General features: G+C 40.4%; 1 long non-coding RNA gene across 1 annotated transcript; it reads right to left on the bottom strand.

The window, feature by feature from the left end:
- Window positions 1-7572: 7572 nt before the first annotated feature.
- LOC131230416 (uncharacterized) lies at window positions 7573-8400 on the bottom strand. The gene is made up of 3 exons (XR_009164025.1): window positions 8185-8400; window positions 7887-8046; window positions 7573-7776 (listed from the first exon to the last, which is right to left on the bottom strand). It is a non-coding gene; the product is annotated as an uncharacterized LOC131230416 (long non-coding RNA).
- Window positions 8401-13234: the final 4834 nt, after the last annotated feature.

Here is a 13234-nt window from a genome sequence, read left to right as displayed (position 1 = left end):
AACTCTGATGTTGTATCCGTTAATCACGACCGCCACGTGGGGCCCACCCTTAGGCCCCTAATAAGTGAAATTAGGTAAAATGGAAATAGACGGCCCGGTGCAACAACCACTGATGTGATGGATCATGGCTCATCCTAACCAACGATTATTGTGACAGATCATGGATGGGAGAACGATCGACGTTTGGCTGGATGTGTGATGGTAACACTAGCATATTTATTTCTGGTACTAAAGAAAAAACCATAAAATCCAAAACACAGAAATTTAAGGGAGAAGAAAAATCAACAACTGTATCTGTATCTTCTAATAATTATAATTACCGCGGTAGGTATGCAACAGTTCAGATCATTTAAACGTGGTGGGCCCCACATCCAACCGTCCGATTGTCACGATTGTCTTGTGATTCACGTCTCTCATTCTCGGGGCCATGCAAACTTCATTAAGTAAAATACAAACGTGCTTGTAAACTCAAAGAGAAAAGCTTCAGTGCTCTAAGGGTATTATAAGTTATAGTGGTCCTAGTTGTATTGGGACATTTAGACAATTAAATCCATTGATCTACACCGTTCATTATATTCATAAGTCATTTCATGGGCTACTGTATAAAAATATCACCGATCTGGCGGCCTTAACCATCTGATCAGTGGTATTTAATATTGACGGTCAGGATCGTTTACAAAAAATAGGTCAGTTTAACCATGTGATCCATGTATCTTTCAGGGGCCATCATGGATTGTTTATAATTTTAAAGGATCTCTCTCTCTCTCTCTCTCTCTCTCTCTCGAATCCTAACCATCCCATCCATTGCTTAGAAAAAGAACGGCTACAAAAAAAAGGAAACATTTAGGATGGATAGGATCATCAGATCAATGTCGATTTTTTCATGTAGCCATGAAATGTGTTTTGAACTTAATGTACAGTAGTTCAGATGGATCAATCAGAGTGTCCAAACGACTCACTGCACCTAGGAGGACCATAACTTATAGTGCTCTAAGAGCTGGAGCATTTCACAAAATGAAATATCGCAAGTCAATGATTAATTAATTATCTTTGTACTCGCTCACACATGTCGGTGACTAGAATCTGGACGCGTATTAGGTGAGTCCCGGGCAACAGCTTAGTTGGTGAATCCATGACCGTGGGGCCCACTTTGATGTATGTGTTGTATATCAACTCCGGCCATCATTTCAGGTCCTTTTCCCCGAGAATAAAGCAAAGAATAAAGCAGATTGCAAATCTATGGACCGTACCACAGGAAACAATGGTAATTGAATGCCCATCATTAAATATTTCCTGGGCCCACCTAATGTTGATTTTCCATCCAACCTGTTGGTAAGGTCACACAGACCTTGATGAAGGTAAAATACAAATATCAGCTTGATCCAAAACCTTCATGACCCATTAATGGTCAATCACCACTTTTTCCTAAGGTATGGTTTACCTGATCATTGGATTTCCTCTTTTTGGTATAATACACTAGAACGGTAATAAAAAACAGATGGACGGCATGGATATAAAATACATACATCAAGATGGGCCCTACGGTAAGCGCTGCACTGTCTTGAGTGAGTCCAGCTCTCACCTAATCCGCTCCCTCTGTGAACTGTTACCCCACCTCACATAATCCGTTGCACTGCGATCAAGAAGAGAGACATGATTATTGACATTATCCTTATTTTAAAAAAATAAAAATTAATGTACTTTGATGGGCCATTTAATCATTTGATGTGGCATTACCAAAATTAAATTCGTGGTACGGTCACGATCAGGACAGCTGTCATGTGTTGATTAGGCAATTATCGTAGTGTGGCTCACCCTGTGATTGCTTTTTTCTTAGTTGTCTAGGGAAATTGATGGACCGGGTCCCGCACTGACCTCTGTGCTGTTGACGTCAACAAGTTAAGTGATGTATCTAAACTGCGACGGCATTTGACAAAATTGTTTCAGGGGTTGAGCCCATAAATGAGAAAGATCCAGATATTAAGTGGACCACGCCAAAAAAAACAAGTGTGACTTGGACATCTATCCTTCCAAAATTCTAAGGGGTGGGGCTACGAGATTGAACATTTATCATTGAGAAATTAAGATCCAAGATTAAGTGGACCACACCAGCAAAATAAGTGTGACTTGAACATCTGCCCTCCCAAAATTCTAGGGGGTGGGTTAGGGAGATTGAACATCTATCATTGAGAAGTTCTTGGGAGCGTGGGGGTAAAACATCTACCATTGAAAAATCTATAAGGGTAACAGAAGTTTTGAACCAATTTGATATTTGATTTTTCCTTTCGTCCTAATATGTGTAACCTCATGAACAGGTTGGATGGCAAATAAATTTCCCTTAGGAAGTTCTCATTTTTAGCTTTATGCCTTGAAATGATATAGTAAAATGGATGAATGGTGTGGATATAACATATAAATCATGGTGGCTCCCACATAACTTATTTACACACCATGGAAGGTAGGTGGTGTGTGGCACACCATGCAATCCGCTTCCAATATGGCACGTGTGCGTGATCTTGGCCTTCTCTTTTAAGATGATCAGGTTGGTCTTCTCATCGGGTGGGCCACTTTTGGGTGCTAGATATAGACCGTTTGACACTTTTTTTTTTTTTCCAACCATCCATTCTTCTGATAGTAAGTTCCGGGTGACGTGGGCCTTGCCCGATGAATGGGGCAGATCTCGCACGCGTGTGGCGTGTAGAATGACGCGAGCCTTTATGGGTGAATGCTTTTGGCTTGCTCTAATACATCCGCACGTATTCCAATAAGATAAGTACGATTCTAGCCGTTGGATTTGGGTCATTCAACAATCCAAACCGTTTATTTGATAGGGTTCCCATTGGATGGGGAGTGACCCAAAGAACTCTTGGATTAAATATTTCAACACATTGATTAAAAAAAGTTATCATGACCCTTCATGTTCAAAGCAAAAGAGCCAAATTATTAAAAAAATTGAAATAATTCGAATTGAAACTTTAATTTATTGAATTTCCATCATACAATGTGAGACTCGTCGTATAAACGGCTTGGATCATTGGAAAAGCAATCCAGATTCGAAGGTTCTCGCTTTTCTCATCCAACCATGTATTCCAGCATAGAAAACTCTTTCTCAATACGATCCCATGCAAGTGTACTCTCCGACGGACTTGGACTACGTGCTGATGCGTCACACGTGAGGACTCAAAGTTGCTAAAAAGGCATCCCAGATGAGCGCTTGGGAGTCTTGGATATTTCACATGCGTCATGTTGCCACGTGTGAGCCATGGCTATCTTGGGAAGTACACTCGCACCACTGCACGTTGCAGTTCCATCCGTCCATCGGTTTAGCGTTGGAGAAGTAAAGAAGAGCCAATGTGATTGGCACACTTTTCATACACAAACAAAACGGAAGGTAATAAGTAACTCAGTTCGCTAAGCCTACTGAGTAAACTCTGTGGGATCCACCGTGATATATATATATATTTTATCCACTCATTCCAACCATTTTATCAGATAATTTTAGGGTTTAAGCCAAAAAATGAAGCATATCCAAAGATCAAATGGACCATACCATAGACATTTGTGGAGGTAGGCCACGCATGTCACGTGTCTTATTACAGAGGGAAGATGGTGTGAAAGTACAATTTAGGTCGGTTGTTGGGAATAAATGTGCTTTTTAATTAAGAGAAAAGTAATAACCATCATCTATCGTCACAACCACACGTCATAATATCATAACTAGGTGTAGTTAAAGGTAGTTGGGGTTGATGCATTATCTAATTTCTCCAACGCTCTTCATCAGCGCCCAGTCTGACTTGGAAGATCCTCAGCCAAATTTTAGGTGGGCCATGTAAAAAGCCCCTGCCATGTTGGCTCACGTCATCTGGGGCCCACAGGTGGGTGTTGTAGTCTTCATTGAGAGATGGAACTGCATTAGATGATCCACCGGCATTGGCCAACATTGCTTGTCGGTTGCTCTCGTATTGTACTCATGACTCCTACGTACGACCCACTATTTTAAAAACTATTGGTGATTTATCCTCCTCCCATGTGGCACTCATGTACGGTTACTGTCATCTAAGCCGTTCAAAATTTCAGGAGTATTACCGATGGCGTTTATGTTGAACGGTTTGTTGATCAAGCAATTGTAGCCATCCAATTGATGCCTATTGAAGGGGAGAAATGCTCACGTCCGACCAAAACCCGCTAGATGATTTCCATTTTTTCATTTGTGTGAGACATCCAACCGTCCAGATTGGCCCCACCATGAGGATCATGGTGTGAAAAGATTAGCCCCATCCACTCAGCAAGTGGGGCGTGGATTGTTGAGGTGACTCCAACACCACTTAGCTACGTGATGTCAGGACTGTATGGGGCCACCGTGATGTATGTGTTTTATCCATGCACTCCATTTGTTATGCCAGCTTATTTCAAGGCATGAGGTAAATTGAACTATATTCAAAGCTCAAAGGGTGGAAAACACAAATACCAGCTTAATCCAAAACTACTGGCCCCCAATGAGTTTGACGCTTGATCCCAAACTTCTGTGTTCCCTAATAAATTTCCACACTAGGGGATTTATTACTATTGTTTTCTGTGATGTAGTTTACTTAAGCTCCAGATATATTCAATTTTGGACTCATGCCCTAAAGTAACCTAGCAAAACAGATGGACATTGTGTATGAAATGCATACCTCGTGGTGGCCCTATTACCTGTGTTGAGGTCATTAGGTCTTATTGTCAGGAGTTTTATTGAGACGTGTTGCAGACATAGATGAGATAGCATGTGTGTTTGTATATGTATTTAAAGTCCATTCATTTTGCCACTCATTTTAAGGCATGAGCAAAAACTGAAGTAGATTTAAAACCGCAGCAAACCGCATGGTAGAAATCAATGGGGACAACTATGCACACCTTTGAAACCTTTCTATAGCCCACCAATATTTATTATCTATCTAACTTGTTCATAACGAGCAAATTGCTGAAATTTTTGGTTTTAAAAATAAATAAAATATTTAAAAATTTTCAATTTTCCTTCGAAACTATTTTGAAATTTTCAAAAGAAAAGTGTATTTTCTTTAGTCCCACATTGGGAGGAGCCCGAGAAAAATTGTAGTTTATAAGTAGTTGAATGGGTAATAATCTCGGAGAAATGGAGGATGGGATGCTCGGTTTCCACAGTACTCCCCTTGACTATCTAATAGTCAAATCTTTGATCCATTGATGACCACCTAACAATAGTCTACTCCTCAAATACTATATAAATTGGATCATCCTCATCTAGAATGATCTAACTCCAACATATTCCATCAAATCCGATTTAATCTCTCCAATTTTGGTTTTCTTTTTTTCCTCATAAGAAATTGTTAAGTAGCTCAAGCATTATTTGAGTTACTGAATTCAACCACTCATCAAATCTTCTAAACGAGTATCTATGTTTACTGAGTTCCTAAATAAATCCCTTCATGATTGCTATACATAGGACCAGGCTTGTCTTATCTTGGACATAATTCACTTGTTACTCATCAGAAATTGAGAAGGGCACGGATTAAGCTTTAAGGATAACATATTTATACGTGATTCAACCTGGTGTTATAATTTAAACAATTTTATTTTTGGTTTTTCAATATTATTTTGCCAACAAAGAACTAAAGAAAGGGAAAGTACAAATATTAGCTTGGTCCAAAACTTATGTGCCTCCAAGAAGTTTTCAATGATAAGCATTTAACCTCTACTATTCTATGTAGTGTGGTCCACTTGAGCTTTGGATTTACTTCATTTTTGGCCTCATGCTCTAATATAACTTGAAAAAATTTGATGTACAGTGCTGATAAAACACATGCATCATGGCCCCACATAGTTGAGTCACCAAGATACCTGAATATATTTAGATTGGATACTACCTTTGCTCGTACTCAGCTCCGCACGAGCAGAATGTGGCAGGATTCGAAAACATGGCAGGTTTTTTTTTTTTTTTCGGGTTAGCTTGTTAGTACACACCCATGTCCGCACACACACTCCATGTTAGCCACCCCCAAGGGATTGATACCAAGACCTCAAGTGTTGAAACGAGGTATCTCCACTCAGTCTGCCAATTGAGCCATGGATCTGGGTGTACAACATGGTAGGTTGCTTTCAGAGGTAGAACCTCCAGCAAAGTATGTTTGAAAGTTGCTTTATTCATCAGGTAATCAACTAGGCCCATGTCATCCAATTAAATCTCATCCCCTGTGCTGAGCTTGGTACAAGCTGGACAATATTCAGGTCAAGTCAAACATACTTCATGGGCATCTTATCTTGACAGCGACACATGACTCAATCAAATTTTGTCCTGTGACTAATAATTAAAACAGTTTAGTATCAACAACTTTTATTTCTACGGACAAATCAAATGGTTAAAGTAAAGTGTGAACTGACAGTGGGGTGTACCGACAAGCTAACAAAAAAATGAAATAAAAAAATGGTTACCATCAACTTCTTAGGGCCCATTTGGACAGGTGGATTGAAGTGTAGTGGATGGGATCCGATTGGATTGCACAGATAACTATGCAATTAATGTGTTATCAGTGGATTGTCTGCAATCCCAATGTAAAGAGAAATCTGGCGTCTGTTTAGGTGGCCTGTTTGGGAAGGGCCGTCAATCTAAGGATTCATTTCAGTTGTCCTGTTTGGATAGGCATGGAATTGAATGCAATCCCAACTACTGCGTACGAATGGCATGTTTGGGAAGCCTGTGTTAGGTAGGGCGGGATTAAAGCACGCTTAATTGCATCTGGGCGCGGAATGAAGACTATGTGAGTAGCTAAATCGCTACTTACATGGCGTCGCTAATCTTTGTGGACCCCACCATGATGATGTGTTGTATCCATACCGTCCAACCAATTTTAGAGTTTGTTGTCTGGCTTATCAAAGAGATTAAGATAGATCTAAATTTCAAGTGGACCCACTACATAAAACCACTTGAGCCGTAACACCAACCGTTGAAACATTTACAAGGCCCACAATCATGTATTTTTGAGATCCATCCTATTCAATTGTGAACATAGAGATAGATGAAGTGAAAACAAAAATATCATCTTTTAAAAGAAACTACTGTGGCCCCTATAAGAAGTTTTCAACGGAGGATGTCACTGTCCTCAGCCCATTTTCCCCTGTGGGGTTCACTTGAAATTTAGATCTATCTTAATCTCTTTGAAAAGCCATAAAACGATCTATATAAATGGTTGGACGGTATGGATACAACACATGCATCATGGTGGGGTCCACATAAATTGGTGATGCCATGTCAGTAGCGATTTGGCTATTGACCTTGTTAGTCTTCATTCCGCACCCACGCCATTCGTGGTACAGGTTTTCGATGGATTGGTTACTCCCTTTGACGCCGTCCAATGGACGATGGTGGGTGCTCTGTGGGACCCATCATGATGTATATTTTTTTCATCCATTCCGGCCATCTATATTTACAGATCATTTGCCAGTATGATACCAAAAAATGAAGTATATCCCAGACACATTTATACCAGATTCCAGTATATAGTGTTGTTTGAGCGTCCATCATTAGAAACATTTTGCTATAGATTGAACCCAAGGTTAATGACCACAAAAAAACACAAATATCCAACAGAAATATCCTCGAAGTTACCACATCAATACTATCTAAAATTTTAAAATTATAAGCAACGCAAAGAAAATAGCCAACACGCTAATCAAAATGGAGACGACTCTCTCGCCATCCGATGTGGCAAGATCATCAGTTGACATGGACTTCTCCACCACTTCCTTGTTGGTCTGGGATACCTGCCAGATAAACGAGGTCGTAATGTCATGGATGTCCATCATCGCAGATGTAGCAGCAACCTCAACACATGGAGACTCTGTGAGAGGTCTAGATGGTTGACTTGCCTTACCGAAATAATTTTCCCTGTAAGCCACAACATCCTTCTAATTCCGAAAGGCTCGGTGTCTGTCCCCACTGAAGTCCTTCACCTCTACTCGAGCATCGTCCTATGTGACATATATTCCTGGATGACGTCCAACGAGCACAACATAGTACTTATCTTTACCCATCTGCAATGACATGCGGGGATTAAGAACAGCATATATGAAAATCGGATTAGGATTGCAAAATGATGTATAGCGATCAGAAGGAATCCAACTATCCCTTACTAATCCTTTATAAGAGTTATAAAACTTGTATATACATACCCTTCCTCTGGTAAATCAAGTGTGTGGTTCGTTCCTTCTTTCAGAGCATTATGCAAGCATGTGAGTATATATACCGAAGATGTTAACAAACATGTATAGTCAAAGATCACATCAGTCACATACGGTATATAATACGCATATATAGAAGTACATCAACATCTAAAAATTATCCAAACAAAAAAAAGTAAAAATAAACAACATCACAATAATATAAGTTATTACATGCTCAGATAAAGAAAAAACCATAAGAAACGCAGTGACCAAACCCTGTCAAATAGATCCAACACTTCCATCACCAAAGTGATTACGGAGTGTTTTCTTTAACCACTCCATTAGACGGCCGGGTTGGCGACTAACAAAGAACGACGCCAGTAACTTGTCATTACTCAGGATCCGACCAACTTCGAGAAATTTAGAGCTGGACAGGCCTTTCACCTCTTCTAGCACATCAAGTACCTTGCTTGTGCGATTGACCTCTTTGCCAAGCCCAAATTTCATCATTGAATCAGCAACGGTCTGCAGAGGTCCCCAATACATCACAGGGACGAGGAGGGCGTGATCGTTTCCATGTTCCTGTCCCTCCTCGGGTACCATCGGAATCAGGAGTGTGAGTGGGAGTGTTGTAGGAGTCATGATGTCCCATCGTAGGACTGTTCAATGGTAATGGAATGGTCCCTGTGGAGTCTGTCACATAATCCTCTGATAGGTCAATCGTATCATCCATATCATCAATCTCTCTCCATACTTTATTAAGATCTCGCTGAAGACGGGATGATTATGCCGCCATACTCCTACTGGCTTGCACATAGTGTCCTGTAGCCTAGTCGGATCCGCAAATCACTGCAAGGTCATCCATCCTTTTGATGCGTTTCCCACGGAGTCGTTCAGCACGTGGGTGAGACTGCCAGATGAATAAGATAGTTGTAATTAAGGACTAAAACTATATATAGATGTATGATGGGATGTTAAAAACCGGTAACACTTACCTTAAGATACTCCTCTCAGACTTCATCTGGAGTCATGACTACCATCCTTTCATTGTTCCAACCAAACCTACTTGCCGCCAGCATGTCTTTCACTGCATTATACTCTCTTTTATAATATCTCAACCGATTCAACACGTTTTGCCACTGGACGGCTATGCTAGTATGTTTTGTAACTTCTTCGGCCGTAATTTGGTACGCCTCTCGCTTGAAATCGTTATCAGCTCTACGCCCTAATGCTACCTGCTCGATAAATGTGTCAAACAGAATCTGATCCATAGCGGTAGTCCATTTGATCTTCGCAGCTCGGGATAAAGGCTCCACTAGAGATTTCATCATCTTCCCACGCGGAGAACTTCGAGTGGGCACCGGTGGTGTTTTTATGGGTGATTGGGTTGGTGTTGATGTAACATTAAAGAAGGAGTTTGCCATTTCACCTGAATACGGAGTATGTATGATATTTTACCAATGTTAATCATAATCGTGAAAACAACAACTATTAACATATATGAACACAATATCAATTCATTGATCATTATCAGTAACCAACAAATCACCCAATATGTAACTGGGTGATTATAAGTCCAAAAATTTGAAGTTAGCTAAACCTGAAATACACTATAACCAACTAATGTAATGGAAATGAAATAGGAAGTATCGACTATCGACTCCTACTATTGTGCTGAGCATCAGCCCACATTCTGGTTGCAATGTCATCATGCACTCGATTCTAAGCATCTTTTTCACGCTGAGTAACTTGAATAGACCATTGACGCTTGTCATTAGTTGATACCTCTATAGGCATTGGGACAGCCACCCCATCAACAGCAGATATACCAATGAAATCGCTGTCTAGTCGAGACTCATTTTTGATACGTATATATTTGTGTAGGACACAACAGGCTATCACAATCTGGACTTGTGTTTGAAATTCGTACTACATAGAACTCTTCAATATGGGAAATCTGCCTTTCAAAGCACCAAAACAAACGCTCAATTGTATTACACAATTGTGTGTGTCGATAATTAAACAACTCTTTCATGTTCGCAGGTGCTCACCTAGTTCGATACTCCTGTTGGTGATATCGAACGCCCCGATATGGAGCCATAAAACCCGGTGAATGAGCGTATCCAGCGTTGACAATGTAATATTTTCCTACACATTCAAATCATAGTTCTATTAAGTCAATAACCAGATACAGTCATAGTTATGAATTAGATTGACACTATTTTAACATATAAGCAGTACCGTTTGGGACAAGAAAAAGATCATCTGATCGGGTCATTGCATTGTATAGCACCCTCGTATCTGAAGCTGAACCCTCTCAACCGGCTAACACATATGTAAATTTCATATCGAATGAACATGCTGCTAGGTCATTTTGGGAGATGAACCCTTTATGATTGTGAAAACTCGCTTGCTCAACCACTAGAACATGCGCGGGAATGTGTGTTCCGTCAATTGCACCAACGCAATCCTAAACCATAAGAATCACTTATCGTGAAAGGACCGCACGTCGGATTGAATTGAAAATTAAAGGCTTAGAAAACAGACCTATTGGAAAATTACCTGAAAGTAAGCAGATCAATTTAGATTTGTTTGGATCTTTGACGGCATCTCTGTTCCAGCTGGTTTAACTAAGTCGGGGTATAGTGATACAATTGCCTTTAGAACACGGTGAAAGTGCCGACTGATAGTCTCTCCTGATCGAATAAATCTGTGACCTAAAACCCGGTTGTGAACATTGTGCCCCAACGTGTATAGAAAAATAACTACTTGTTCTTCAAGACTAACATTACAAGTATTACGGAGCCGTGTTTTCTCACGTATTAGCGTACATAGTTCAAAAAATGAATCTTGATTCATCCTAAGTTGATCTAGACAATCTCCGTCGCTAGCCCGAATAATAGAATTGATGAACCTTGCTCGCTCATCATCCTCATGACGCACCACCTGTTTGAACATGTATGAGCGACAATATTCCCCAACAGCCTGTACACAAGTTGACATCGCTTGAAACACAATTACCCTCTCCATCTCATCCTCATCTAAAGAATCCATCGTTAATTGATAACCTACACTCTCTGATTCCGAATTTCATATACATCAATGTTCAATAACTAAGACTGGGTGTGTGTGTGTGTGTATATATATATATATATATATATATATATATATATATATATATATATATTCGAAGTATAGACAATCCATATACACACGAGGATTTGAGGTATGAGTGGTTGGATTGATATATAGTATATTTATATATACTATATATGTCTCTCTCTCTCTCTCTATATATATACACACACACACACACACACATCTATACATCTGCTATTAGGTTAAAAGAACAGCCAAATAGATTTCAGAAATATTAGCTTGACAAAGCCTTAGCACAACTTAGGATAAAAGCTGTTCTGTCGAAGAGAGAAGAGACCAAAACAGGACCTTTTTTATATTAAAAAAATTTGTGTTAAGGCTGCTTCAAACTTCACACTTAGTATTTGACGCAGGGGAGGACGTGAGGTCGAGCACTGTCTTCCTCAAGAGGATAACTATTCCGAATCCACGGAACTTCTTTGGACTCCTCACAGAGACTTCTCGAATCCACGAGGAAAGAAAGCAAAAAATAGAAATAAATTCTAATAAATTCAAAATTAATTGATGAATGCTTAAAAATGAGTTCATAACCCTTTAAATAAGGGTACCAAGCAATGGGAAAGAAATTAGAATCAAACTACAACTCAAACTCCTAGAATCCGCGACTTATTATAAATAGTAAACTTACTATTTATAGACGGTCGTGATGTCTACTAGTGCGCAAGGTTTTCGGCCAAAAATAGTAAGTGTCCTATTTGGCTTCACCAAACCATTCTCCTAATTATTCTAAGCTCTTTTCACGTTGGGCACAACTCCTAAAGCCCCACGGATGAAGAGTTATAATCAAACTAAAACTTACTATTTATAGTAAAAACGAAATTAAAACAGGAAAACGACCATCGATCAAGGGGTTTTTCGCAATTCCGGGCGGCGCAACCCAGCATTGCGGGTTGGTTGGCTAAAGTAGCTCGTTCTACCCCAAAATCATATATTTTACGTCAGATAACTCATCCCGGATTGCAAGACATGCCCGATCTAAGGTCCGATGGTCCGGATCACTTCTGTCGTCGACCGGGCCTTTTCTGATCCATCTTGGCCATGAAACTGTCCGCGACCCGCTCTACATCAGTCCCCTCCACTTCAAAAGAACTCTTCTTCGAGTTCTCATCATGCGCTGGTTCATGATACTCGAACAAGTCCGCGACGTTGAAAGTCCGTGAGATCGCCATGTCATCTAGAAGATCAACAACATAAGCGTTGTTATTGATCTTTCGGATGATTGGTACCGGCCCAATCTTTTTATTCTTCAACTTGTTGTATGTTTCGGTCGGAAATCGTTCTTTGCGCAGATGGACCATTACTTGGTCGCCCACCTCGAACACTTTTTATCGCCGATGCTTGTCCGCTTGCTCCTTGTATTTTTCGTTCGAGGCATGTATCTTGGTTTGTACCTTCGCATGAATGCCCATGATCTTGTCAGCCATATGCTCCGCTGCAATGCTCATGCCTAGGAGCTTGGGCAGAGGGACCAAGTCTAGTGTGTGGCGAGGTACTTGTCCATAGATAACCTGGAACGGAAATTTTCCTGTCGAGCGGTTCACCATGTTGTTAAATGCAAACTCCGCTTGAGACAAGGCCAAATCCCACTGCTTCGGTTTTTCTCCTGAAATACATCGAAGGATGTTTCCCAACGTGCGATTTACAACCTCAGTTTGACCGTCAGTCTGTGGGTGGTAGGCGCTGCTGAACTGAAGTCGTATATCAAATTGAGTCCACAAAGTCTGCCAAAAGTGGCTTATGAACTTCGTGTCACGGTCAGAAGTAATAGTCTTGGGAACCCCGTGTAGCTGCATAATTTCTCTGAAGAATAGATTCGCCACGTGTGTTGCATCGAGAGTCTTCTTGCATGGAATAAAGTGTGCCATCTTGGAGAAATGATCTACTACCACGAACACCGAAT

Source organism: Magnolia sinica, chromosome 2 (assembly GCF_029962835.1).
Source record: "Magnolia sinica isolate HGM2019 chromosome 2, MsV1, whole genome shotgun sequence".
Taxonomy (NCBI): Eukaryota; Viridiplantae; Streptophyta; class Magnoliopsida; order Magnoliales; family Magnoliaceae; genus Magnolia; species Magnolia sinica.
This window is presented reverse-complemented; position numbering and strand designations above follow the sequence as displayed.